Here is a 27,927-nt window from a genome sequence, read left to right on the forward strand (position 1 = left end):
TTGAGATATCCAAACGCCAAATACAGTATACAAAATAGTGATGATGATAGCTCTGCGACAAGACAGCTATTCGCCAATAAGATATGATACACCGTATTTCTTTTTATATAATTTTTATAAGACTTGCCCAGCAGTGGCAAAAAGCGGTCGCTTCTGAGCAAAATGAAGAGAAATGGCAAAACCTTTTTCAGAAAACAACGACATTCTCAAAAGGAAGGAAAAATGATTCCCCAAAATCGAAATTATTTCTAAGCTCAACATGTGAAATATATTCAGATGTAATAACATCATATTAATTGCATATGTCCAAAACCTGACTCTCCCTTGCTCTAATAATAATAAGTTTTGAATTTTCGATAATAAATTAACACTCATTGCATGGAATAAACAATTACCCAATTACATTTTTTTAGTATAGTATGGCTCGAGCTATTCTTCACTTGATGTGGGTCCCCTAAACCCACTTCAAGTAGTTTGATCTCACCCCAATCAAAGGGAGGTTCGCGGGAAATTTAATTGCATTACTTTTGGAAATAACTCCGTATTTCATTGTTTAAGCTAGTTTCCAGTCATGGCACTAAGTTATTTTCTTAGTAATTTTCTCCTTCTCTCTCCTTTTCCTCCTCACCCTTTTCTGTAAGATTGCAGAGTAGTACAGATGCAGGGCTATAAACTTCGGCTTTGCCAAATCTCTGAGAATTGAAATTAAATTTAAAATACTTCGCCTTTCCACATTAAACACTTTTATTACGACCTAGGTTTCGTTATGGTATAACATCATCAGGTGATGTTATACCATAACGAAACCTAGGTCGTAATAAAATGGTTCTATGTGGAGAGGCGGAGTATTTTAAATTTAATTTCAATATGAAGAATTTCCACCAAGTGACGCCAGAAACTGTTTCACTCTGAGAATATCCACGAAAACCTGAGAATGACACGCTTTATCAGAGTAATCGTTGTAGAACTGATAGACCCCGTTTCTCTGTCGTCCTAGTTAAAGGGACATGTTGCAGATATTGGATTTACCATTTTAGCGTCAGGCATCACGATGGCACAAAACACTTGGGGTATATATAAAGGTAGTGTAATACAAAGAGGAGAGGATGGTGGAACACATGCATTTTTCATCGGCAGGGAGAAGACTGACGGTACAGGGGATAGGAGATGTGTTAGTCAATGTGTAGGTTAAGATAGATAGATAGTCGTCTTTATTTTTGGGTGAGATTGAGACTATGGAGTCTCTTCTGCCACCTAACCCCTAAGGGGACGGAAGGTGGAGGGGGTTTGAGGTGCGAGTGTTAGGAAGTGGTTGAAGGAGAGCGGAGGATACCCTCCATTCGGCAGGGTTCAAGCCCGGGTCAGAGAATTCTCCTAGGAGCCAAATGCTTGCCGTCTCTTTACGTATTTCTGATGGGCGGAGAGTTGCGATAATTGAAACCTTTGCACTATCATTTGCCGAAACAGTGTGGAGATAGGAATGTTTGGGAACTGATGAACAGACTGATGCGGACGGCGGTGATGATTTAAGCAGATATTGAGGGTTTTGGCGAATTCTATGGTGTAGGTGGAGCAGATTTTGCAAATCAACTCGGCAAATTACTAGATAGAGATTATTTTTAAAAGGTTCCTGCGGGGGTAAATTCCTTAGAATTTTTAATTGAATAGGTTAACCGCGGTTAAGAAGAGAACCGTGTGCACTAGATATAAATTTAACAAAAAATCTTCAAATGACGATCATTTTCATGTGACGTGCTGTTAAGAAAACGATAAGCAAGAAAATATCAAAATAAGGAGAGTTCCTTTGACAGTGGAGTGAGATTAGTTGGGAGTCTTTTAATCTACTGATTGTTTTTCCGAGCCTTTTTATAAAATTATGTAGAACTGGAGTGAAGACATCTCATTTGAATTTATCTTGTATCGCGGAATATACACTGTATATATGCACTCACAATTATGAATGATGTCAATGTTCTTTATTTCAGTTTAGGAGCATGCCGGATGGTTTAATGAGCGAAAGGCTATGGGATTTATCTTTGCATTTCAAGCAATTTCAGGACAACTATCATGTTAAGTGCTCTCCCCATTACTAGTTGCTTTACGTATTTGTGTGTCATCCAATCCATTATGGCAAGGTTTGTTTTATGTTTGGTCGAATTCGAGTTTGCACACCCCTTGCATCAGTTCGTTCTCAAACAAGCTCACCAGTTCATCGACTTCCCCTTGTACGCGGATGTGTTTCCAGAGCACCTCCTTATCTTTTAAACTTCATTCCTTTAAGATAAGCAGTTCTTTAAGTGGTATTAGCTGTCAGGGGCAACGGCCGACAGCTGAAGTCATTTGCACCATTTGGAATTGGTGGGTAAGGTTTTCAGGGAATCGAGGGATGATGTAGAGAAACCCGAAGTCGGTATTATCCTACTTTTAGCAAAAGACGCCAGGGGGTCACATAATTTCTCGTCCCCACTTACTCTAATCCAATTATATGTGCTTCTCATATATTACTCATGTAGGGATCGGAAAGTCTCTTAAAAATTCTGCCCCCTTCGTGATTTGAAGCGCAGACCTCGGGGTGTGAAGTCAGTACCAAAACCGCTCCACCATGCCAATCTGAGCGGCTATTAAACAATCGCATGAAAATATCTATCGAAGTTTTTATGCGATGAAATATCTAAGTAATTTTCTCATTTACAATTTGCATCCATATCCAAATTGGAGACTCACATTTAAGGTTCTTAAAAATTGACCTCAAGGCCAAGGGAATAAATTTTGGAAGAACTGAAATGTGATTACATTAGTTCAAAATAAAACTTATTGTTTAACTACTAGTAAATTCGTGGTAATCTGGCCAAGCAAAATGTGCAGAAGACTGCAGTAACTCCCGAACAAATTTAATTAATTAATGCTGATAGGGTAGTAATACAATATATAATTCGTGTGACACAGGATATTCATTGAGTCTATGAGATAGGGTTGCTGGGAGAAATTCATAGAAGGCAGTAAAGATGTATGCAGAACATTTCGATTGGCGATGAAATACTGGAACTGTGATAGAGGGGAGAATGTTAGGCGAAAGAGGGAGGGGTAGGAAACGAATAGGAATGTTGGACGGAATTAAGGAAGATAAAATGTATGCGGAATTGAGGAGCAGTAGTTTAGGTTTGAGTCAGATTTTGTATTAGGCTAGTAAATGTAGGCGTGGTTAATCTGTATTCATCCAAAATCTACTTGAAACGGCAGATTATTAAGTTATTAGCATTGCAAATACATATATTTTCCTGGTTTTCGGAATATTTTTCTCCACGAGTGTGTTTTTGGTCTTATCGTCTATCGTCTTGGGTCTTGTTTCCCCATGTTAAAACACACTACTTTTTAAAAAATTTGTCGTCTCAGGCGTAACTTCATGGAATTTGCATAACATATTGAAATGTAATGAAATAATTGACTTTGTAATTCCACATACTTTCCACAAAAGTGTGTGGAATTACAAAGTCAATTATTTCATTACATTTAAACACTACTTTTTCATATTTAACCCTTCTAATGACCATTTTTCAGGCGTACATTTTGACAACTTTATCTTCCTATTCCTTGTCATAGGACTTAATCCAGTTGCTTGTGTATTTTTTCAACTTTTCATTTTCCATTTTTTCATATCTTGATACAGGCTGCGGGATATACCACTTACGGACCCTTGGTCTCTCTTTCTTGAATGATCATAAATATCCAGTCGTCTTTCTATTTACACGGCTTACTTTTCATTCCATTATACTTTTTAACCTAGAGTGACATTTTCATGTCACGGGAATCTGCGTAAGCTGGAAAAATGTCAAAGATGGAAATACAGGAATGGTAATAGTATATACATGTAGGTATTTTGAAATTTTTATTACTTCCTTCGGTTTACGGAACCCGTTAAACACGTACGTAAAGCATTTGGTATAACTTATATTTTTCTGGGTCGGTTGCATTTGACTCGATGAAGATGGAAATATTGCCATGACATTTTTTTGGAGTAGTCTGTTCCAGCAATCCAGCTGTTTAAAATTTCAACGGAAAATGTGACTTTTTTATATTTTAAATTTGTAATCTTTCTGGACTTAGGTTTTGAGGTAATTATTCGATTAATATAAATTTAGTTATGACTTACGCGTTTTTAATTTTGCATGAACGTCCATGCCCATTGTTTCATCATTTCTTGTCCCAAAGAAGTCCGAATTTACTGGAAAAGTTACGTGATCCTCTGAAATTTCGTCTTTGGATGGTTTTCCTGTAAACAGATCTGAAGAAATTTTCTGCCTAACAGGTGGCATTCCCCGTAATCTATCACATGTAGCTAAAGCATAAATTGGAAAATTTGGGTAACTCTTTTATCCCATACAGAAATTTCTCCCTTTGACAATCCTCTACTCATTTGACTAACCTAAGGGCTTTATTATTTCGTTCTATATTATTTACTGAACCGGGATTCAATTTGACTCGGGAAATGCAGAAAAGGAATACATATCTTGACGCTGGGAGACTACATCCACAGAACAACAAAGTACCTGAACTATGTTTCATGGAATACGGAACACGAAGCGATTAGGTGCGAACGAGAGCGCGAATTCTCTTTCTGTGCGGTATAAAAATCTCGCCCACGCCCTCAGTCCTTCCTTTGTCCTGTTCCTCCATCCTCTTTCCTGCGACTCGAGATGGCTCTCTTTTATGAAGCGCAATTCAAGTCACCAGGGGTCACAATGGGGCCATGGGTTGGAAATATTCCTTCAGCCGCCAGTGGGTTCAAGAAGGGGCGTGATTTAAATGTGAAAACGAGCATTTTATGCGCGGAAACAAGGAGGATGTGATGAAAAACATGTATGCGATAATGGAAAAAGAATTATTCGTCTCTAACCGTGGGAACACTCCTTTTTCCGAAAAAAAATACTTGACACTCTTTAGGGAGCGGGTCTGAGAAGGAATGGTCGTGCTTCTCTGGGTTCATGCGTCATTTACGGGGCGCGGTTCCTTCAGAAATTTAAGGAGAGATTAGTCGCGTCCTCATCGCTGTTGCAGTTTCAAAATTTTGCGCTTCCTTTCGGCAAGGGATAGCCTAAGTTTTGCTTTTCTTTCTACCGCGGAAGAGATATTGCAAGGTCTTTCCGTGAAGCTTGGACTTAATTACATCCTGGCCAGTTAATGTAGAGCGTGTATTGCCGGGGAAAGCCTCTTGATTAAGGTAATTATAGATAAGAAAGTCGCTCCGACTTGCGTGGAAATTAAATTTAGTAGTGAAAAAAATCTGTGGGAGTGTATGGAAGTTTATTTACTGCTCATAGTGGATAGTAATATTTTAGTACTTAAAAGGCGAACCTAGACCCTTTTTTAATCGTTATTTGAAAAAAATGAGCTGAAAATTAAATTCTACACACTTGTAAGGATAGGAAACCATTTTTCATCATATGCTTTGCAAATTATAGGAGAAATCAATTTGTTGGAAAAGATCTAGGGGTCGAAAGAATACCTAAAATCGCGTTTTTTTCCTGGCTCTGTCATTCTACTGAAGCGTATTTCATAAGAAACTTGAAAAATGACGAGTGCTGAAATTAATATTTTTTAGAAATGATTTTACTCACTTATTTTGTCCTTAATTAGTATCAGCTTTTTTAATCCATCAAAAGTGTCATCGTTTCGCTATTTTCCTTTAAATGGACTCTAATATTTATCAAGAGGGAGGACAAGGAAGAGGTTGCTCGGTAACTTTTAGGTACTCGGTCATTTTTTTCATCATTCCAGTTATTTTAAGGCCATTTAACAATGGTTGCTCAGGACAGTGTCTCAAGTCTGCAATTGAAGCCTTGGAAATGGTACGAATCATGAATCTCGCTGATCAGAATCTCGAATCTCGAGTCTCGAAAGAGAAAGTGTAATCAACTGCTGCCAGGACTTAAAACACGGTACCTCATCTGCGCCGCTATGAAAAAACTCAAATATTATGACTAAACATATGATACTGTAGTATCAATAACCATTGTAACACAGCCTTAAATCTACATAGGACAGTTCTTTAGGACATTAAATCAAGCAAAAGTGTAGGGTGAGATGGAAAGGTGGATTCGTTGAATTCTGCTCCCCTCCCTCCCTTTTAGATTCTTTAACCTCCATTTGAGTATAGATAATTATTCTCATAATCACAATGAATTCGTCATTTAGTGAGTGGAATTTGACTATCAAGAAGGGGATTTGTTTACAGGTGATCGTTTGAGGGAAATCAGAACGAGTCTCTTGAGGCTTATTCTACTTTGCTGCTTGACAAATATTCGTTAGCTTCGGCAGTCGGGATTTCTTCACAAAGATTTTTTCATTAGATCATTGTATTCACGTGCCATCACAGGATATTTCTTACGGAATTTTATTGAATGGAATCAATGCGGAGCCGTGGCAGCGTCATTGCAACCATGCGTCGAGCGTTTTATTTTTCCTTCCTAGATTTTCACCAGGCCACTAACTACTCTCTATCCTTTCGTCATAGAAAAACGACTTATCCTTCCTTCCACCACATCCCACACAGAAACGGAAACCTTTTAATGGAAGATCCTTCCATCATCGAGAAAACAGGAGGATGAATCCATTTCTCAATCTCCCTAGAGTTTCATTTTTCTCATTTCGGTACAGACTGAATACCAGGACAAAGGAACTTATCCTCCTCACGTTGCATCTTAACACTTAAGGCAGGAAGTTGAGGACGGCTCCATAAACGTCAGCATTTTGTCTCTCGCCAATAAGTAGGTCGACGCGTAATGTTCATCAGCTCCTCAGTGCCCTAAGGACTCGCACTGCGAAAGGATTGGCTCGTGAATCGACTGAATCCAGTGTTATCTTTGGGTTCTCGATTAAATAAACGCATTCGGCAAGTCTGACAATGAGCCACCTTCTCTCTTCCTCTTTATTTAAACAGAGCAGTGTCGCTCAACAGCTATATTTCTGCATATATTTCAGCTATGCGTCTAATAAGTCTATTTTTTTCCTTTTGAATGTTCAAAACGAGGACTTACATTTTTTCTGGCGAAATCGGACATTATGGTAGCAGTTGCTGCTTCTGGCATAGCGGCCACATTGTTGCAAGGATGCCGTACGGCTCATTCAGCGTTCAAGTTGCCGTTAAACCTACAAAATTCTGAACAAGTGATATGTAACTTATGAAACAGTCCGCAATGGCCAACATTTCAGAAGCATTTAAAATTATATGGGGCGAATGCACGATGGCGCACGAACGCACATTGGAAGGACTTGACCGGACATTGAAAGATCTGCGCAATGACTCAAGATGCTTTGGTGGCGCAATGATTTTACTGCCTGGCGGTTTCGGTCAAACACTGCCATTCATACCAAGATTTACTGCTGCCGATGAAATAAATGCTTGCTTCAAATCATCAAATCTGTGGTGCTATGCGTAGAAAATTTAACTGACAACAAACATGAGTTTTATTGCTGAACGATCCATCTGCTGATGATTTCTCCAAGCAACTGTCGACTATCGGCAATCGCCGTGCTCCTGCCGACAAATCGAGCGGATTGATTTCATTTCCTCAAAATATTGCAATTTCGTTTCAGCTCACCAACTTAGTGTTCCCGAACATCATTGATAACTACTAAAATAACAAAAGATTGAGTGAGCGAGCAATTTGGTGGCTAAGAACAAAGATGTAGATGACTTAAACTTCATAATTCAGATTCGAAAGAAACTGCGGGAGATGCCGCAACAGTAACTTTTAACGGAGTCATCTACTAATATGCATTTCTGTGCAACATGTTCAGTGTAAAAATCATTCGCCTTGATCAAGGCGAATGATTTGTACACTCTGAAATTTTTGCATTGATATTCATAATTCAGAATCAAATCGTTGGTGCACTGCATTCATTCAAATCTATTGAATTTGTAACAAACGAATACGAAGTCACCAAGTATCCATCTGAAGTTTTTAACTCTCTGAATGTGCTTGGCTTACCAATGCTCATTCTCAATCCGAGGATTCCTATGATCCCAACCGATATGGCCTTTGAGTTTAAACGAATACAATTTCCTATCCGTGTTGCATTCGCGATGACGATTAGCAAAAAACAAGGCCATTCGTTGAGTGTTTGTGGCCTGAATCTAGAAAACCCATGTTTTTCTCATGTTCAATTATATGTGGCATGTTCACGTTTTGGTAAACCATCCGCTTCATTAGTTTTGCACCTGATAACAAAATAAAATTTTTGGATATCTGAAGGTGCTTGACTCAAGAGACTAAACCCGAATTTATATATGTACATTTTGAATAAAGAAAATGCCTTCCTGACAAGCCATTGTAATGATTATTTTTGTAGTTTTGTTGAATTTTTTTCTTATATCATAATAACAAGTAAAATATGATTAAAATCGGTGCAGCCGTTCTTGATTTGTAAATGTTATAACAAAACTGTTAATTGATTGTTTGGCGGTACGAAGTTCGCCGGGTCAGCTAGTATACATATGCAAGAAAAAGATTTTCCAATGCTTGCATGAATGAAGCCCGTGATGGAAGAAACTGTAGTCGGAAATATCGATTGAGTAAGGTCTAGTATGGGATGCAAGAGGAAAGCAGTGGAAGAAGCGCAAGAGATTATGAAGTATTAAGAGATTAGCAGGGAATGGGATAGCTCCGGGAGTTGCTACAAACTAATCCCCAGAATGAAAACCTGTGTCGTGGCTATTCCTGTGTAATTGAATTTGAAACTTAGATCTAAAATTTTTCAAATAAGTTATGGTATCAATCTCAACGCAAGTTCAACCGCTCACTAGTAACTTCATTTTGAATTTCACAAATAAATATAAAAGAGGATAGCGTCCACCAGAGGGTAACCTCTTTCTACATTAATGGATAAAATATACATCAATTTATGAACCGGAGAGCAGTAAAACTTTGTAAGCAGCAAAAAAAGTATGAATTGAGTAATTTATCCATTGTGTGAGTTCGAGTTAGAGGCCTTTCTCTTCCCTCAGGATACTTACTATACTTGAATAGGAAGACGTGTAATCGAAATTTAAATTGAAATGCAAGAATAAAATTTTTTAATTTTGTAGCTAAAGAAATGTATTTAAAATCAAATTCGGTCTCTCAAAATAACGACACATATGACTTAAGTTTTAATTGAATTAACTCTTCTCTTAACTCTGCTGTAAAAATATTTTATGTGACTTTTATAGTTTAATTTTATTTTTTAACCGACTTTTTAACTTATTCTAATATTTTTTGGTTCACAGTTATTAGCATGAAAATCACCCCTTATTGATTAAATTCTCTTTGATGAATTATCGTACTGTTACGTGGGAAATCCGCTGATAATTCGTCTCGAAATTACACGTGTCTTGTGACTTAATAGAAGCGTTGACAGTAACCACGTAGTAATTTGTAGGGAATCCTTCAAGGCGCCAGCTTCCTTCTCCACTCAATTTTCTCCTACTGTCTCCACGTACACTCGTTTTATTAGTCACTCATTTCTGAATTTTATATAATGGTTTATACATATTTAGAGTAATTCTATTGTAATGTGCACAATTGCTTTCGTCAAATCCCTTTGTGGAGAAAGAAATCGTATTGGTGAATTTTATTAAGTCCGTAAATAAACGAATTGGGCATGGTGAACTCATGGCTAGTAAATCATGCGCGGGTACGCAAGTTTGATGGAAGTGTGTAACTGCAGTATCAAGATAGCGAGGTGTAAATCGCGGAAGTGTTTCACTCGAGCCTGTTTTCTTGCGGCAAGCCCTCTCTGTAGACCTTCGCTCAACACCACGTGCTTCTGGACCAAGGGGCGCCTAAAAAGGGGGCTCGGGGATTGTTCCACCTCCCCGAGTCTGGTTGTGGTACTGACCCCCCATGTCTTCCCTCACAACATACTATGCTCCCTCGTGTGGAAATGTGAGGTCGCAATTAGTCCTTTTTGTTGTCATTCCGGTCTTCTGAATGTTTAATTGGTAAAATTTTAGTCCTGTCTTTTAAATTCGGCTGATTTAGAGAAAAAACACGGATCTTTTTCCCCCAGAAGTGGTGTAATATTACTGTACACATCATCGTAAGATAGATTTCAAATGTATTCATTAATACAATATTTTCCGGAATGATTTACTAATTAGCGATGGCTATTGTATGTGCCATATGGATGTACTAATTGTATCTAATAGAGCATTCGTATTTAGAATACTTTGCAGCAAAGTTATTGATAAGCGAAACGCGAAGTTTACCACGGTTTTTATTGCATTTCGCATCGATCCGTTTTTGAAAAAAAGGTGTCCTTAATGATGTGTAAATTGCGATTATTAGGAAAAAATGATTAATTTTGTTTTTAAATAAAATAATAAAATATTTGCAAATCAATTGGAAGTTTTGGACCTAGTGTAAGCTGGTGTTTCTTTAAAGCCAACAATATTTTCTCATTCTACAGCCGATTTATTTTGTATATATGCAATTTTTTCTCTTTATATAGCCGAAAACCTGGAAATTTAACGGAGAGAAAGATGAGATTTTGTTCAGGAGGCCATTTTTTGCAAATAGGATAACGAATGACTTGTACTCAGAGTATACAAGAGAACAAACGTAGGTTTGTTGCCGGAAAGGCGCTACCTCCTTCGAGGAGGCAGGCGGTAAGCATTGGACGGCAGCACTTTCATTCAACCTGTGGCTGGCCTCCCCGCCCACAACCTACCTGTTATTCTTGCTTCATGTTCCACTCGAATCGTGGGAAATGGTTTCTAGTGGAATTTTCTTCCTTCCTCTACGGCTCGGAATTGACTAGCAGTAATCCTTTGGCTTCGACGAGTGAATATTTTTAAACGGTTTCCACGGGACGTCATTCGGCATTTCCAAACCTCATACCCATTCATTTTCCCTAACGGCGGGAAATATTTTAATGCATTACGATTTCCTCAACTTAATTTATTTTTTCTTTGAATCGGTTGGTCTAAAAATATTCAACTCGAAAAATTAAATTGTGCCGTAACATGGTGGATTTATATCACCATTGTAAATTTACTAAAATTTACTTTTCAATAATGGGTAAGAGTCAACTTTCATCCTGGTTATTACAGCATCACATGATCAATCCGGTTTCGCAGTAAGCCCTTAATGCTATGGAAGCTAAATATTGTTTTTAATTATGTCATTAATGAAGGTCGATGCAATAAGATACGTAAAAGGTTTTTAAAAACTTTCTTATTTTAGGAAAATATACTTTAAATCTTCTATAATCGTAAAAGGTGATGATAAAATCTATAGGCGTACATTAATTAAAGGGAATTACTTTTAATATGACAAAGAAATTCACATCGAAAACAATATTCAATAGTGCTAATGACAAAGGTAAACATTTTTCAAAGTTCATTTTTTTCATTTTTATCGAATACTAGTTTAACATAGATATTGAAACCAAGAAGGATTGCAAATTATAAAATTTCTGATTAGTGTATAAGAGTGGCTTTATGACTCTTTCATTTAAGGGCGTGATTGAAACCCTTGCTAAAACTCTGTCATTAATGTTATTAACTGCTCAAGCGAATATGTATCATATTGGGATATTGGCTTTTTGCTAGGAAAGGCAATAAGTTTATTAGCGCGTCATTGTACAGTCTGTCTATCCAAAACCTGCCTAAAATACAATACGTTAGAATACCAATATTACTAATAATGTAACTACGTATTATTCCGAAATATATATTTTAGCTTACTTCTGCCTTATCCTATTTCATGGCTGTGTAAGGGCGTGTTGAATTATGTATCAAAGAGCAGTTGTAAAATTTGAAATACCGGTGCTCCCCGAATAGGGTTGTCATCGGGGGTTTCCACCGGTTCAAGGATTCAACTGCCGACATTTGGATGACTAACTCCGTTACCGTCATCTAGGCATTGATGCGAGTTAATTGATTCCATGAGGAGGATGGCGGCGTTAGTAATCGAAACGTCAGCAGCTGAAACTCAGACGTGGTGGAATACCTGCGAAGATCTCAAAGAATCCTGAAAAAGTGAAATTTGTTATTTTTACTTAAAAACTTTGTTGCACTACTACCAGTTTCGACGCATAGTCTTTTTTTATCAGATTCTCTTTTTAACTGATGGATACTCCGTTCTGAGTGATGATGCATGGAGGTCAATTATCTTAAAATTTTGAAGTGCGATGAAATACCTGAATAATATTTATGGTAAAAATAGCAAATTTTAATGAGATTCTGTGGACGTAGAACGGAGTTATTGCAAATTTGGTCCTTTTATCGAGCAAATGGGGGTAAGGATGTTTCAAAAGCGAATACAGTCAGGCAAGAGCCGGCGGCAACATAGTTTTTAACTGCTATCACCTGCCGTATACCTCGGTCAGCGCGTGGGATGCGATAAAAATATCGTACGGCCCTAAAAGGATTGCGTGAATAGATGGAATTCAGTAAGAAAAATATTGCAGAAATAAGTGTTTCCTTCTTAATGTATGGATGAAGGGAAGTTTTATGTATTTTCTTAAAGTTTAAATATTGGGATATTTTTTGTTAGTGAACCACAATCTACTGGTTTTTCGATTTCACGTACAAATGAATGTGATTGGCTCATAAACATTTATCTCTCATTGGCACAACATTTTGGCTAGCTCCTTAGGGTAATATATCCTCTAGGAGCATACGTAAAGGCACTCGCAAGAAATCGGACAGTTCTTGCCTTGAGGGTAAGCATGAGCGTGTAAAATGAGTTACGAATACAAGAAGTAATCAATTTCACCAATAATAAATCAAAATATCCTCTCCCTTCAGGGTTCCAATGGTTCAATAGAAGAGGATAAAGAACACGTGATATCCTCGTTGTATTAAATTAATTTCCCACTCTTAGGCACGCGAGCCGTATGCAAAGCTTTTCCTTTCGATATAACAGACAAGGTGGTAATCTCTTAAACGTCCCTCCGTCCGAGAATTGTTACGGCTTCCTAAGCAGCACGGAAAGTTCCCATTAATGACGGTGAACATTCACGTCGCTGAGTCTTTCCCTACCACATAGTCTATTCTACTTCTCGTGTTTCACTTATCTCAGTGTTTCGGTTATGTATAATGCTGAAACGACTTATCGCTTGTTGCTTCTCGGCACCTGTTAAGAATGTACCTTTCATCATTTCCGAATCTCTCTGTATACCGAATAACCTGTGATTAACTGAGGGGTTCTGTTTTTATACTCACAATTGTTCCATAACCACAATGTATTATGCTCGATCATTATTCTGATGCAGAAGCTATAACCTTGAAGGAAAAAAGAGATTGTGGATTTTATAGTAATGAGTTAATCGTTAAGTGTGGAATCTCAACTACTATTGATGATTCCATTGAATGGACTCAAGAAAACCCTTCTCTACTCTACCGTTACCGGCACGCAGGCTCCATGCGATAGATGAAGTAATCGCTGGATTGTTTCCAAGCAAATAATTGTGTGTCGTCCAAGGTTTTGCGAAGGACGCATAAGTATGAGACAGTAAAAACTTTAAAGTTTAGCGTAGAGTTTTGCGGCTTAGGCACTTGTTAGACGGCTAGATTTTCGAGATGTAGGAATCGTGGAAATCATAGAGATCGTGGAGAGTTTAAATAAATAAATATTGGGTATGGAGAGTAAAACAGGTTTATTAAAGCTGCATTAGTTGAGCTCAATTTGAAGAAGATAGAAGCCGTGAACGGGAGAAATATTGTGAGGTAGCGTACTGTTGGAGACTGGGGAAAAGACAGAAGGATATCCTGGGGAGTATGAAGGGATACCATAAACAAAAATGGACATCAAGGAGCAGATGACTTTGCACAAGGTAACAAATATCTCCAATTTCCTGAAGAGAATATTCTAATATTTATGTACGGTAAAAATGTTGCAATTTAAATATTTTATGGAATATTACGTGTACATTCAAGGAGAAGAACCTAGGATTATACACTTAAAATAAACATGACACCATTTAAATCCTCAATATGAGTATATTGTAAGGTCTTCCCTTTATATTGGCATATTAGGCCATCCAGTTTTTTCCTTGGGAAATTATGCCTAGAGTTAGAGACAGAGCTAACTATTAGTGCCAGAGCCAACAAGTAAGCCAAAAATTGGAGCAGGTGGAGCAGTTAACCAATCTCTGAAGTTTTTTGGTCCGAAAAATCAAAATAGTAAGGAAAGTAGGAGAAGAATTGCGTTAGGTAAAGAAGCTTTCACAAGAAGGAAGGAACTGATGGCAGGGACTCGTTAGTAAGTATGTTAAGAAATCGTTCGTCAAAACTTTGATGTGGAACGCGGTTTTGAACGAGGCGGAAACGTGGTCATCGAAGCAGGTTAATAGACAAGGTTCGGATGCTTTTGAAATGTGGGTGTGGAGAAGGATGGAAAAGATGAAGTGGGCTAAAAAGAAAACAAACAAGGAGGAGTATGGTGGGGAAGGAGAGGAGATTGCCGGGAGAAATGAAAAATAGGCAGGAAAGGAATGCAGAGTATTTTGAATCAAAAGGAAATGGGATATTGAATACTGTGATGCTCGGGAGAATGTTGGACAAAAGAGGAAGGGGCAGGAGTAGGATAGGAACGTAACGGAATCGAGGAAGGGCTTATTGCAATTTTGGATTTCAGGCTGTTTTGTTAGGCGAGTCAAGAAAACTGTCGCGGTAATGTTTGGTAGCTTATACCCATCCAAAATCTACCTTAACCTTTACATAACAGGTATTAATACGTAATAATAAATCTCTAACTCCTGTAATGTTTGTAAAACATTCATAAACCGAATATTTTCCCTTTACAGATCTCATGGGTCTATTGCTCTAGTTTTTTTTTATGTTTTCTTGATGAATTCGGTGGAGATTCTTTTTGGTTTACATCTTTTCGAGGCAAATAAATAAATATCCCAATTTGAAATACGTTGTTAAAGGGGAAAGAAGAAGCATTTTTTGTGACGCCTCGATGAATCGAATCACCCGCCTCTACCACTTGCAAGACTCATTTACATCGCCTTAATTTATCACGAAGCCCTATCCGCACAATATCGCGTTGATTGCGGCGCATCAGCTGCCGTTCCATCCATTCATCCCCTTTTGGCGTACTTATTACCTACCCTACATTAGGGCCCTCCGCTTTGACGGGTGACAGATGCAGATCTACTGCGTCGCCGTTCCCAGCGACAGTCTAATCTTATTCACCCTTCGAGAGAAGGAGACTCAGTCGTCTAGTCGAGCCCGTGGCGATGGATCTAAAGTCCGCGGGTATCCTTATTTCCTTTTCCAATTCTTTCATTCTCTTTTACCCAAGACTGTCAAGTGCACCCGCAAGTACGTGAACGAACTAGTGTATTGCCTGTGGCGATCATAAACTTTCTCAAATTAAAGGAAGTGCAGTAATCATGGGAGATACGGGAAATTTTATTATATTTTTCATGTATCTTTAAATTCCTGCTTCGTGGCAGGAGTATGCGGTTACTGACCGAAGCGTTCCAGAAAGTTTACCGAGGGCTTGTGGAAGTGGTGATTTATTATTATCAATTAGCTGCTATCAATTAGGCTTTCGATGTATCCAGTGACTATATTCACAACTGTGCTTCTAAGTCCTGACTATCGGACAAAAATATCCATTAACCCCTAACTAAATATTATATTAACTCGTTATTTAGCCCTTTTTTCTTTCTAACTCCCTAAATTAAATCTCAAATGCCAATTCTTTGGTCCTTTACTCCGTTTTTGACGTTTTCCGTCTTTTTCCGTCTTAGGCATCCCATCAACTTTCCCTATATTCTAAATCCACTTGTCATACCGTCTTCGAATTTATTTCGCAACCATCTCTCTAAAAATACCTTGCCTAAGATATACTCATTTGTTTTACTTTCTGTACTCTTTATTCCTTGCATTATTCTCCTCAAGCAAACCTTAATAGCTTCCAATTTTCGTTTAATGTCTGGTCTCAGCAACCTTGTTTTCGAGTCGTGCACAATCATGCTCCTTGCTAAAGTATTTATCAGGCTTTCCTTCACAATTTGAGTCGAATTTCCATTCGTCAATTTTGTTCTTTTTTGTTAAACCTTTATATGGGAATTAGAAACGAAATTATATTACGCGTCTCCTTCTCCTCTCGAAGGAAAAAAATCAGACATCTACCAACTCCAAATGTCGAATTTTATCGGATCAATGTGTTTTCCTATTTTGGAATGAATCTTTAAGATCTTAAGGTTTTTTTTTCATTTTTACTACTTAAATTTCTGTGAATCAGATGTTTATGTCAAATCGTTAATCCATACAATCCAGTATCCCTATCTTGTAAGCGTGAATTTCGCCCACCTCAATTTTTATTGCAAGATAAACTCGGCTCTTGCCTATCATGACGACTTTCGAGCTGGTTTCTGTAAATGAGGTAATTTATTTCATTTCCTATTGGCATATATTTCATTTTATAGCAATGGCAATCCTAGAACATTAGCTTAGAAGTTATCGCAAAATATAAGTTTCATTACGACCACAGTTAATGTGGTACTAAGGGTCACCAATAAGATAGCAGCCAGTTTCATGACGGGTGCCAAATGGTACCCGTAATTTCAACGCGTAACTGGGAAGAAACTCGTGGAAGAGGCATGGGATGATAGGAATGAAAACGGTGAGGAATTTATAACATCAGTTACATTTGGGGATAGTCGGGCTTTATTTACACAGTCAGGCAAACTTTTATAATCATTTTCTAACGCATAAGAAAATAATTATGACTGGTATGGCACAAAAATTGATGAAAACAAAAAAAAAGGTTATCAGATTTTCAAGAAAGAAAAAGACTAAGGTGAATATGCGGCAATGGTATATTACGCTGATAAGTTGAACGTTGAAATTATAGGAAGGACTATTTTTGGTTAAACAGTTATCTATCTCGGAAGTGTTTTGACAAAGCCGTTTAAAGTATTAGGAACATGAGAAGAAGAATTTCGTTTGGCAAAGTTTCGTTGAGATAAGATGTTAAGAAGGCTAATGAAAAGTTTACATGTAATAAGTAAGATGATTGGTGTAGGTTTGAGGCTTTTGGTATCGAAGATGTATCGAATTCTTCTTATAAAAGTCTGAAATGTTCAAAAATTCCAAAGTCACATATCGTGTCATGTTTGCAGGGATGAAATGCTGAAACTATCATTATTCGCAGCAAAATCCGTTATGCAAATTTGAAGGGATTATCAACAGACCTGTAGCTTTCAAAAATAGGTTTTTCCTGCCAGAGTGATCTTCTTCACTCCATTAAATAACTATTTTCTGATTCCTGTTACCAACGGAGACGAGAGAAATCGTATTGGCATGTCAATTATTTGTAATTTATTTTTCAGCGGAAGAGAGAATTTGAAGATTCGGATATTAATAATTATTGGGTAGTCTACCGTTTAAATTAGATTTCCGATAAGTATAAATGGGTACATTTTTTAACCTCTTCAAGTACAAGTATTATAAATTGTAGGAGCTGACTTATTCACGAGTTTGCAAAACATTCAGCCTCGAGTGAGCCAGTGGTGAGCGGAGAGAGTGGACTTGGTGAAAAAGTGATTTCCGGGAAAGAAATTAGGAAATATTGAAGGCTCTCATGATCCTAAAGAAAAAATGTCAAAGAGCACCCTCAATTTGCGTTTGAATACAATGAGAAACACACTGCATTTTCGCCATGCATGTGATAACTGTGCTTATATGCCCGATGATGCTGCACCGCTGTAAAACCTGAGTCGTATTAAAGGTTATTTCTCATGTGGATTTAAAAACTTTTATTTTGATATTATTCATAATGGAAAAATTCCACAAAGTTACGCCTGAAACGATTGATAATCTGATCTCCATTGACCTTTTGATGATCCTGAGAACCACTTTAGCTGCATGAAAAATCGAGTTTATAGTACTGTAGTCCTCGTATATGGCTGCATTTTCCTTTTTTTTGAGAATGGAACTAGAACTGACCGACAAAATCTTCTGGCCAAATTCCTTCTTTATAAATGCTTCCCATTACCCATAACAAACTCTGTCTACCGCATTTTTCTAATTCCTAAAGTAGTTCTGCGGTGATGTTATTTATTTACTTGGCCTTATTTGATTTCAACCTTGTATTGCCTTTCCTTTCTCCAAATCAAGTTTTCTTGGACCTATGCCCATTATATGTCATATACTCTATCTAGGTCTTAAACTTGTTGGCTTTATAGCTCTATCTTGAAGATTTATTTATTGGACCTTCCATGTCTATTTTAACTTTTCTAGATAAGTCAATGATTTTTCTGTCGTGTCTTTAATTGTGAACACAGATTTTTCCTTCTTATTTTCTGCTGGTGCTTTAATCTCTCTGAGCAGCGAACCCAATTAACCATTCCTCTCTAAACTCTGCATAACTTTGAAATGCCTCTTTTGCCACCCTTCTTTCGCCCTATAAGTTTTCCGCCCCAATTTATTATCTATTTCTTTCTATTTTCTTCTACCTGATTAATTGTTTTGAGTCTTACACTTCTTTCTCTCGTCCGTCTTTCGAAGTAACTACTTCAATCTTACTTTCGAAGTAACTTCAATCAATTGTTGCTTGTCCATTTTCCTTTTAATGTTTCTATTGTTACGTTTGTGGATATCGACATCTCTTATATATATGGATATCCAACCTGTCGTCTACATTGCGGGTCTCCCTGTCCCCACTCCACTGCATCCAGGTACTCCTTTCTTTTCGTCCCTGTTTATACTTCTACTTACTATTTTGTCTTCCGTCTTTCTTTAATATCCTCCTGAATATGGCGTTACGCTATAATCGTTCTAAATTATGTTGGGAAACAACATCGGCTCCCGGAAAGAATTTTCCAAATTTTATGAAGGCACTTAAAAAAATATAGGTATGATACAGATGTAGACAAATGATATTAGCATGGAAAAATATGTTCTAAAAAAATGGGAAGCCCGTGCAGTTTAATTTATATTATGTTTACACTTTTAAAGGTATCAATTTAACTAATACTGTTACGAAGTACATTCATGAGGTTCATTTTAAAAGGGAATTATGAAAACTTAACATACTGCTGTAAGGTTAATTATAAATGTACGTTTTTGCGTGAATATCCAAAGTTAATATTTCTGTAGACGTTGAATCAACTTAAGTGCTATGAAAATTAAATGAAGCTATGCAATTCTGTAAAAGTATTGTCTTTTACTTTGATTCAGGTATGCATTTAGTAATTTAAACCTAAAATATTCAAATGAAGTATTGGGGGATATAATGGTATGAAATAAAATATAAATGGTAACCAAAAAGTTCATATAAATCAAAATTTTAGGCTAGATGATATGGGGAAATAAAAATGATTGTACTTTCCCACAGTAAATACATGACTTACACTGATCTTTTCAACTCTCTATGCCATTATTAGGTGAGGTATATGTATCGAGATGATGTTTCGGGGAGTCAAAATGCACCTCATAATAAATGACTTTGTTGTGGCAGTGCGATATATTTCCATTATTCATAAGTTTTCCCCGAACAATCAGAAATCATAATAGTAAGAAACCGAAGTCACTTTAGAAATATTAAAAACATTGAATCTACAAGTCGGAGCAAAGTTAAACATTGCAAAGCTGTTAGGTATACTTTCAGGTGCATTTTTATGCTAGTTGGTAGTTTGAGTGTTTGCATGTGTGTGGGGTGTAAGTGTACTTGCATGAATGTATGCCATGTTTTTTTTTGTGGATGCATGAATTTGTGGTTTTTGCATGCGGTTTTTTTCTTTTCTAAATTATCGGCGGCTAGCGGGGTATTAAGTAGATGTAGAAGTATAAATTTGATTTTTCCAATAATTTTAATTGAAAATTTTCTATTGCTTTAAACTACCCGATGAACCAAAGGCAGGCATTCTTAAAGGTGTGTCGGCATAGCTGGGACGGTTGAGGTCCGAAAGGTTTTCCGGCGAACTGGGAAGAGAGGATTCGTTCAGTCTTTCATAAACCGACTGAGTGAAAAAGGTTTTTGAGTCGAATACAAAACAAAATAGGACGTGCAGCTCAATCAGATATTCGTAAAAATCTTAAAAAGTGGGGATAAAATTCTAGCGCACGGTACTAAGTTGGAGTGTTAGATAAGCTTGAGTCTGTCTGTAGTGATGTGCCAATATATGTTAAAATAAATTAATTTTTTCTGCATTCAAGATGAAAAAGCAGCAAAAAGATCCTCGACGAAATATACTGTATTTTAAAGCGAAATAAATAGGTATTTATTAACAAATTTACGTAATTTGTTGCTTCATCACTTTATGTAAAAATTTACCAGTAAAAAGAGCTGTTTATTTTTCCATCATGCAAGAATACAATACATTATAAAGCTCAAAAAATCATCATTATAATAGATAAACCAATATGATAGGGGCACATATAGGACTGAAACTTAAAAATCGTATGTCTCGGATTTTAAAGTACTTTTCCCCATGCTATTTCCTTTCCTCAGCCTCTTATACATTCTCCCTACCGAGCCGTCCAAACAGCTTATCTTTTACTGTCTTCCAAGCTTACCTAATACCCTTCCTTTTATCACAACCCTCATAGTTCCCCATGACGTCAGCATAGCATATATCCAGTTTTCCGGTCTCTTTCTCGCAAAAACTCCCCTTCTTCGCCATCCATATGCAATACTCCTTCCTATATGCTTTTCTCTATCACACTTTTTTCACTCCTTCCTTTTGCCCACCATATTGAGAAAAAAACCCACCATCTACTTACGTCCCCTTCCTAGAGGATTCATCCTGAGCGATGCAAAGTAAAAGGTACGCACGAAAATTATAATTGTATTTAAATCATACAAGGAAATATTCGTCTTAAAATTAAAACTAAAAATATAGGTATTTGTAGGGGAACCAACCATGCGCTCGCATGGGTTACGTTTTACATCATTTACGCATGAGAACGAAGTTACGCGAGTTCGTCGAACCATTCGGGCGGAGGCGTGCGTCATTCGACTAATCGGGGATGAGATCCTCAACAAACCGTACGCGTGCACAGAGAGTTTGATTGAATTTCTTCTCATGATTTGTCGAACGACCACTGCGCACCGGACGGTTGCATGAAAATATACCCTAGCCACGACGGTCATCTACATTTTTGACTTCTCGGTTATTTTTCGCAAATGCAAACGAGGTTCAAATAATACCTCAAGGAAAACGTGACGTATTTGCGATACGAAATTTGAAAATAACGGGACTTGCGTCCTCTCCACGATGTGACAGATCGTTAATTCTGGGAGCAATTCTTTACTCTCTTCGACCAACAATGTCTTACGCAACCATTTGTCTTTCATGTGACGCTCAAGAGCGTCTATATAGGAGCGAAGCAAAAAAAGCAAATAGCGAAACGGGGGAATAATTGTGTGGGGCTGGGTGTAAAGCGTGTGACACGTGCCATACTCAAGTGATCCCGTTCTTTCTCACTCCTCCCAACTCTTTACTCGGAGCAATCTGTCTTCAGCCCCAAACACAGTTTTACTCCTCATTTCCACCTGGAGAGATGACACTTATTTCGCTCCGTTTCTTGTCATTGTACCTCTCGTGTTCTCTGTTTGCATCCAGATTCTCTCTCCGTCTCTGCTTCTTTAATTTTCATGACCAGTTTCCTCCAGATTCTCCTCGGCAGATTCCATCCGCGTCTACCTCCTCTTGTACGAATCCTTTTCTCTCCGTATCTGACTCTTAATCGATCCGTCTCATTTCCTGCGCTATTTTTGTCCACTCGTGGCGCTGAGCGTGAATTTTGTATTTGGCAGAAGTCATCCCAGCCGGCATGCTCAATCTCATCTAGTTTTAATTACCGAATATTTCATTGCGTGCGATTAAAGCACTGAAATGAGCGTATTTTTGCAATGGCAAATTCCTAAGTTAATATGACTGTTATCAAAAAAATCATAATAATAGAAAATGTGATTACTACACGACTCACCATAGGTTGTCTCATTACCGATGATGACTCATATCTTGTGATGCTTGTTTAATTTTAAATCTTACTGGTTTAAGTATCTCGATTAAGAGCAAGATTATGAATTACAAGCGTTAATAAAACAAATCCAGAAGAAAAATAATAAACTGAATACACTAAGAGGAGGGATGTAAATCAATTCCATTGAAGAAAAATTGTACGATATGTTTCGTAACGTGCTAAAAAAGCATTTTAGAAAATAACAATTGGTTAGAAAATACATATCAATTATAGTTTTACTTTATTTCTCTTTTAAATTCAAAATCCACATACTAAAAGTTCCCAATAATTGCCGGTAGATAGCAATCATCCCTTATCATTGATTTCACGAACCCAGTACCGTTTAATAACGTTTAGAATTCTATAATTAGAATGACTTTATTTCGCTCTGCATACTTTCTACCTTCGTTCGTTACATCTAAATTGCCTATTATTTTCCTCCCTCTTCCTCACTGTCCCAACACACCCTCTCTATGTCCAGAATTCTATTCGACGCCCCTGATTTTTAACAGTATTCTCAAACGTCATCTATTTTTGAAGTGATTCAAAAAAGCTGTATCTGTTTTCATTTTAAGTTTATATAGACGGGTCTCATGTTTAGTTCAATATTTTGCTATGCTTCTGTGTTCCTTGGGCCAGATGAGGTCTCTCCACTTCCTCGGACTGTGGGAAAGAGAACGCGCACATTATATTGGACCCAGTTTAAGTAAATATCGCTCACCTACAGTTTTCAGAATAGATCTCGGATTATCGTTATCAAGACGAATGCAATGGCTCTATTCGACTGCCTTCAGGATGTGTGGAGGGTTAAAACACTATACGTTTTTAGGGAAAACTTGCCATAGGAAGACACATGCCTGACGCCTTTGTTTTAAAACGTTGGGATAGAAAAAATTGAGTTCATGTCAACTCTTTCACTTAGTAAAAGCTAAGCGTGCTATTCTCCTAAATGTAACATGTAGTACGATATTAATAGATTTTAAATCGGCATTCAGTTTATTTAAACTTTTTTCAAGTTTTATAATTAAAATATAAAATTTTTCCTTGATTACATTATTAGTTCTAATAATTAAATCTACGTTTTTCAAGACTGTGATGAAAAATTGGGTGCCACACTTGAATAATGGTATTATTCAATTGGTTTATATCAGTCTTCAAAGATATCCTTTAATTAAAATAACCTCGAAACCATAGCAAACATTTGCAGCTCAGTAATTTCAAATTTCCTTTTTGTCTGCTTTTTCATTGAACTCCACCCTATACACATTCTTGTAAGGACTTTTGCATAGTTTAATTGGAATAACCATTTTATTTGTCTCCTAAGTTTGTGCCATCACGTTTCATAAATATTTATCTTCTTTCGCCTATTGGTACTTCCTTTCTCGTTTCAAATCCGTAGAAAAGAAAATGTCATCCCTTGGTATGTGTAATTCATAACCTCAAATATTTAATATCTATTTGTCATATCAGTACCAAGGTGATAAATATTGTTCAAAGTGCCAGAACTCTCCTCCCTCATTTACTAACCAATGGCTGTGGGTTGAAGCAGTTTCCATTTCCAAAAGCTACCCTGCGATTGTTTATTTTCTTGTCGGTGTTTTTGGCTTTATTGGATACACTACCGAAACTGTAAATATTTTCTCTTTCTTAAATCATGTATGAATTAATTTCTTTTTTTATTTGTATTTTTAATAATTTCTACGAATCCACATACTTAATATCCTGTCTTCAAAACGATTATTGCAGGAAGTAAAAATCCCCCTGAAACCTAATACTGCTTTGAGATTCAGTGTAAAGCGTTCATTCATCATTATCCTTTGAGAAGCAAGTTGTTTTTCACAGCTGAAATATTTTCTCCACAAAAAAATGAATCAGTGTATTAAGCAATTTCAAATTATCAGTTAACCTAAAAATATAGGTATTTGGGGCATGAAAATGGATCACATGCGACATCAGCAAAGAAATGCGGAAATTTATTACTATTTACTCATCTATAGTATTTCCTGGAATATTTTACTATGATCAATTTTAGCTAAGATGCCATACCTTAATATTTGAATTAAAGCAAAACAGTATATTAATGAGTCATAAAATTAGAAAAATATAGGCTAATATTGTATGGGTTAAATAATGACATAAGATTAAACAATTACGGGATGGATGGTAATAATATAATTATTCCATCCCGAAGGATTTATTGGTGATCAAAGCAATGAAATGCGTGTGTTGAGCGATTATCTCAAAAATGCACTAATTTTTCGAGGAAATCATATCATCCCAAAGAGGATATTACTATTTTGAATATTAAAGTACATAAAGGATAATTTGGGAGTGGGAGCGTTGGTTACATGTTACGCATTTTTACAATTGGCAACGAAGCTCCTAATATGATCCCAATGAATGTTGCAAAGGACGTTTTTTATCCGTTTAATTCATGAAATGGAGCATTTTAACCCTATTTGAATAAAATATTGTCAATTTTTTTTACTGAGTTAATTTTAGCTCTCAAAAAAAGTGAAATCTTTTACCATTTCACTCGCATTCAATAACCACGAATGACGCACGTTGCTTAAGTTTGCTAGACAGTTTTAATGTAAATGCACATTTCGTGTAAATTATGCAATAACAATCGAAAACCCCTAGTTTTAATATTAGAACGAGTAAATTTTAATAGAGCTACAGTTGAAAATCGGTGTATGACCGACGTGTATATTGCGAGAATTAAATGTTTTTAATTTCCCTGCAAGGGGATATTAAAAGCACAATTTTATATAATTAAATGTGTACCCTTTATTACTGTTACTTCCATAGTTCAAATTAATGACTGCAGTTGGAAATCAACAACATTTGACGACGTACGACTGCAAAAATTAGAGCTGGTGAATAATTTAACGTATTTCTGTAGGAATCTTGAAGAAAACAGTCGCGGTGAGGAAATCAGGGCTTTAATTTTGATTGGAAAAGATTTAAACTGAAGAAGGAAATGGTATAATGCTAAAATATTTAAGCCATGCGTATATGCTTTTAAATTTAATGACACAAATGTAATTTTACACAACTAATGGTTTGTTGTAGCAATTTTAACAATCGAATGGATATTCCCTGAACATTATTTCAATTTCTTAATGAACATTCAGTTAAAAATAGACAGTGGAAAATGGGACTGCTGAATATTATTATGAGGGTTCAAATAGTTAAATTGTGCTTAAAAAATACTGTTTGATACCTCAAAAAAAAAAAACAAAATAAATATGGCAAAACGGTTACCATCATATTTTAATACTTATCATTTACAAAATTCAAGAATTTTATTCATGCAAATAACTCCAGTTCTAATTAAACTTAGTTTTAGTGCACACTGTTTATTGCATTCCATTTGTTATTACTAGTGTTTTAGCCGATTAGATTAGAATCATTATGTAGATAGAGCCTTCTCACAGTATTGGTCCCTAAATGACGCCTTTGGCCAATATTAAGTCATTTTCATGTCATTTCGTTATTAAGAATACACTCGGTTCGCAATATATTTTAGAAAGCAGAAAAACGAATGGATAAAATATAACTATAGGGAAAACTGTGTATTGAACGTTGCGGATTATTTTCGATTGATTGAATGGGTGTTAAATCAAAAAGTATGCGTTTTTATTACACCTACTTTATGAAATGTCGTTTGTTTGTTTATATACATTTCGCCGGCTGCACTCCATTTCACGTTTCCTCCCTTTACCTTATTCACTTTTCTCCCTGCAGGCGACACCGCCTGTTCCTCTTTTATCACCTTCCTCTCTCAAACCAAACCTCCACTCCGTTCCCTCTCTTCAACTCCAATCGAAACCTTGACTCTTTTATTTTATCCGAATTCGTTCATCCTATATTGCCTCCACACACCGAAATCCTCCCAGCCGTCCCCTCTCGACCCGCGGCCCTCGACTTCACGTCCCCTCGTCCTCCACACCCCCCCTTAACCGGGAAGGTCTCCTCTTTCGACCCACCTTCACCCTCTCTTCTTCCTCTTGTCTGCCTTATCCCGAGCAATCCCTTTCCCGATTTGTCATCGATCAGATCACACAAGAGTGCCCCAGATCGTCCCGAAAATGATCGGCTGACTCGCTTCGGAAGGAATCATACCCCCTCCCGCCAGTCCCCATGCGTCCCTGCGGGAGCCCCGGCGTGCCGCCGCCCCACCGAGCAAGAAACCACCGCCATTGGGCTCTCTCCCCTTCCCCTCGACCGCCACTTGCCTCCGAACTCCTGCGATACCCACCGAGCCTTCCTTCTCTCGGGTCGGTTGCCCCCTGTCGTCCTTGCCGTGTGATCCATGGGATTTCCCGGCTGTCCTCACGGCTCCCTAGAACCCCTAAGGAAAAAAGGAAATAGTACGGATACTCCGTCTCTCTCTCTCTCTCTCCCTTTCTCTTTCGGCCCTGACGGACCGAAAGGGATCGGCCCCGCTACTGACCCCTTTATTCCTCTTCTTCACCTCTCCTTCCTCTCCTCCACGCAACCTTCCTCTTCTCCCGCAAACCTGTCTGTCGGATTAAGTCCCTTACGCATGGCTTTCCAGACGGTGCTGGTGTCTAATTCCTGCTGGAGGCCTCCTCCCCTTCCCCTTTCGAGCACAATCCTCTGCACCATCCTCTCCACACACACGAGGGTAGTTTGGAATGTGTTTAAATTTGGAGATATGACATCATTGGTATGTGTCAAAGTTATTTTTTGTTTGTGCGTAGTGTGCCTTAAAGCAACACACACCAAGTTGCGCCCAGATCAGTTAATTACTTTAGAGTTTAGCATACCTTTGATTGACATCACGTGAGCGTTCAAGCGCACGTCTAGTGATTTCCAAAAATTACATCTACATAATACCCCGCAAGCCGCTGCAAGGGCGTGTGGCGGGGGGTGTTAGGTCAACAACCGTAAAAAGGAACAATACCACATGCAAAACAAGAACGTGGAAAATTACACCCACAGCAGCGCACACACTGATGCAAAAATCTCTTCATTCAACACTCATGCAAACACATATACCGCAAACCAACAAAAAACTGCACCCCGGGATTCAGCACGAAAGCCATCCTACTACACGCAAGCCAGGACACAACAAGCAAGAATGTGAAACACCACTACCACACGAATATGCACCACAAAACACTCTACCCTCCGAGGAGACTGTGAAAGGCAGGGAATGCGACCCAACGTTGCAGGTAGCAGGAATTTCCCCCCGCGAAGAGGGACGAGGGATTGAAAGGGAGACTTAAAAACAGATGAACAGAACACGAATGAGGTCATTCGGAAAGATAGGGTTATTATAACAAATCACAGAAGGTTAATGGAAGAGCATGCATTAATTGAATGAAATGCAATCAAATGAATTTCATTTCATATGCTCATCAAATATTACTTCACACAAACACGCTAAAAGAAAACCTTGAGAAGACCCCAGGAGAAAAAAAGACAAACTTGAAACTTAATAAATTTGATATGATGAACCTGTGCCTTTGAATGCGACGGTTAGCAAATAGTATTTTAAAATTTTAGTTGTAGTAAAATGAGCACAAACGATGTTGAATGTTTTAGACGCTCTGCTGAGGACACCACTCCAGATATAGTTGACGAAATCTATGATATGGGAATGGAAGAGACGGATGGAAGAGGAAGGATGAGATTCTAAGTTGAGAGAGGTTGATAGAGATGTAGACGTTTCGGGTGGACGGGTACATGATATATTGCATCAATGTTTGGAATTGAGAAAATTATTCGGAAGATTGGTGCCGCGATTTCCCAGAATTCAAAAATGAAATAGTACGACGTTTAAAGGACGGTTTAATGCCATTTTAGCAAAATTAGTATCATTTGAGTCGTCGTTTCGTCGCTGAATGAAAATGTCGCTACATGCTTGAAACGAAGGAACATGCAATGTGTCATGAGGCGAGGAGTCTATATCAAAGAAGCTA

Source organism: Hetaerina americana, unplaced genomic scaffold (assembly GCF_022747635.1).
Source record: "Hetaerina americana unplaced genomic scaffold, ioHetAmer1.1.p SCAF_9, whole genome shotgun sequence".
Taxonomy (NCBI): domain Eukaryota; kingdom Metazoa; phylum Arthropoda; class Insecta; order Odonata; family Calopterygidae; genus Hetaerina; species Hetaerina americana.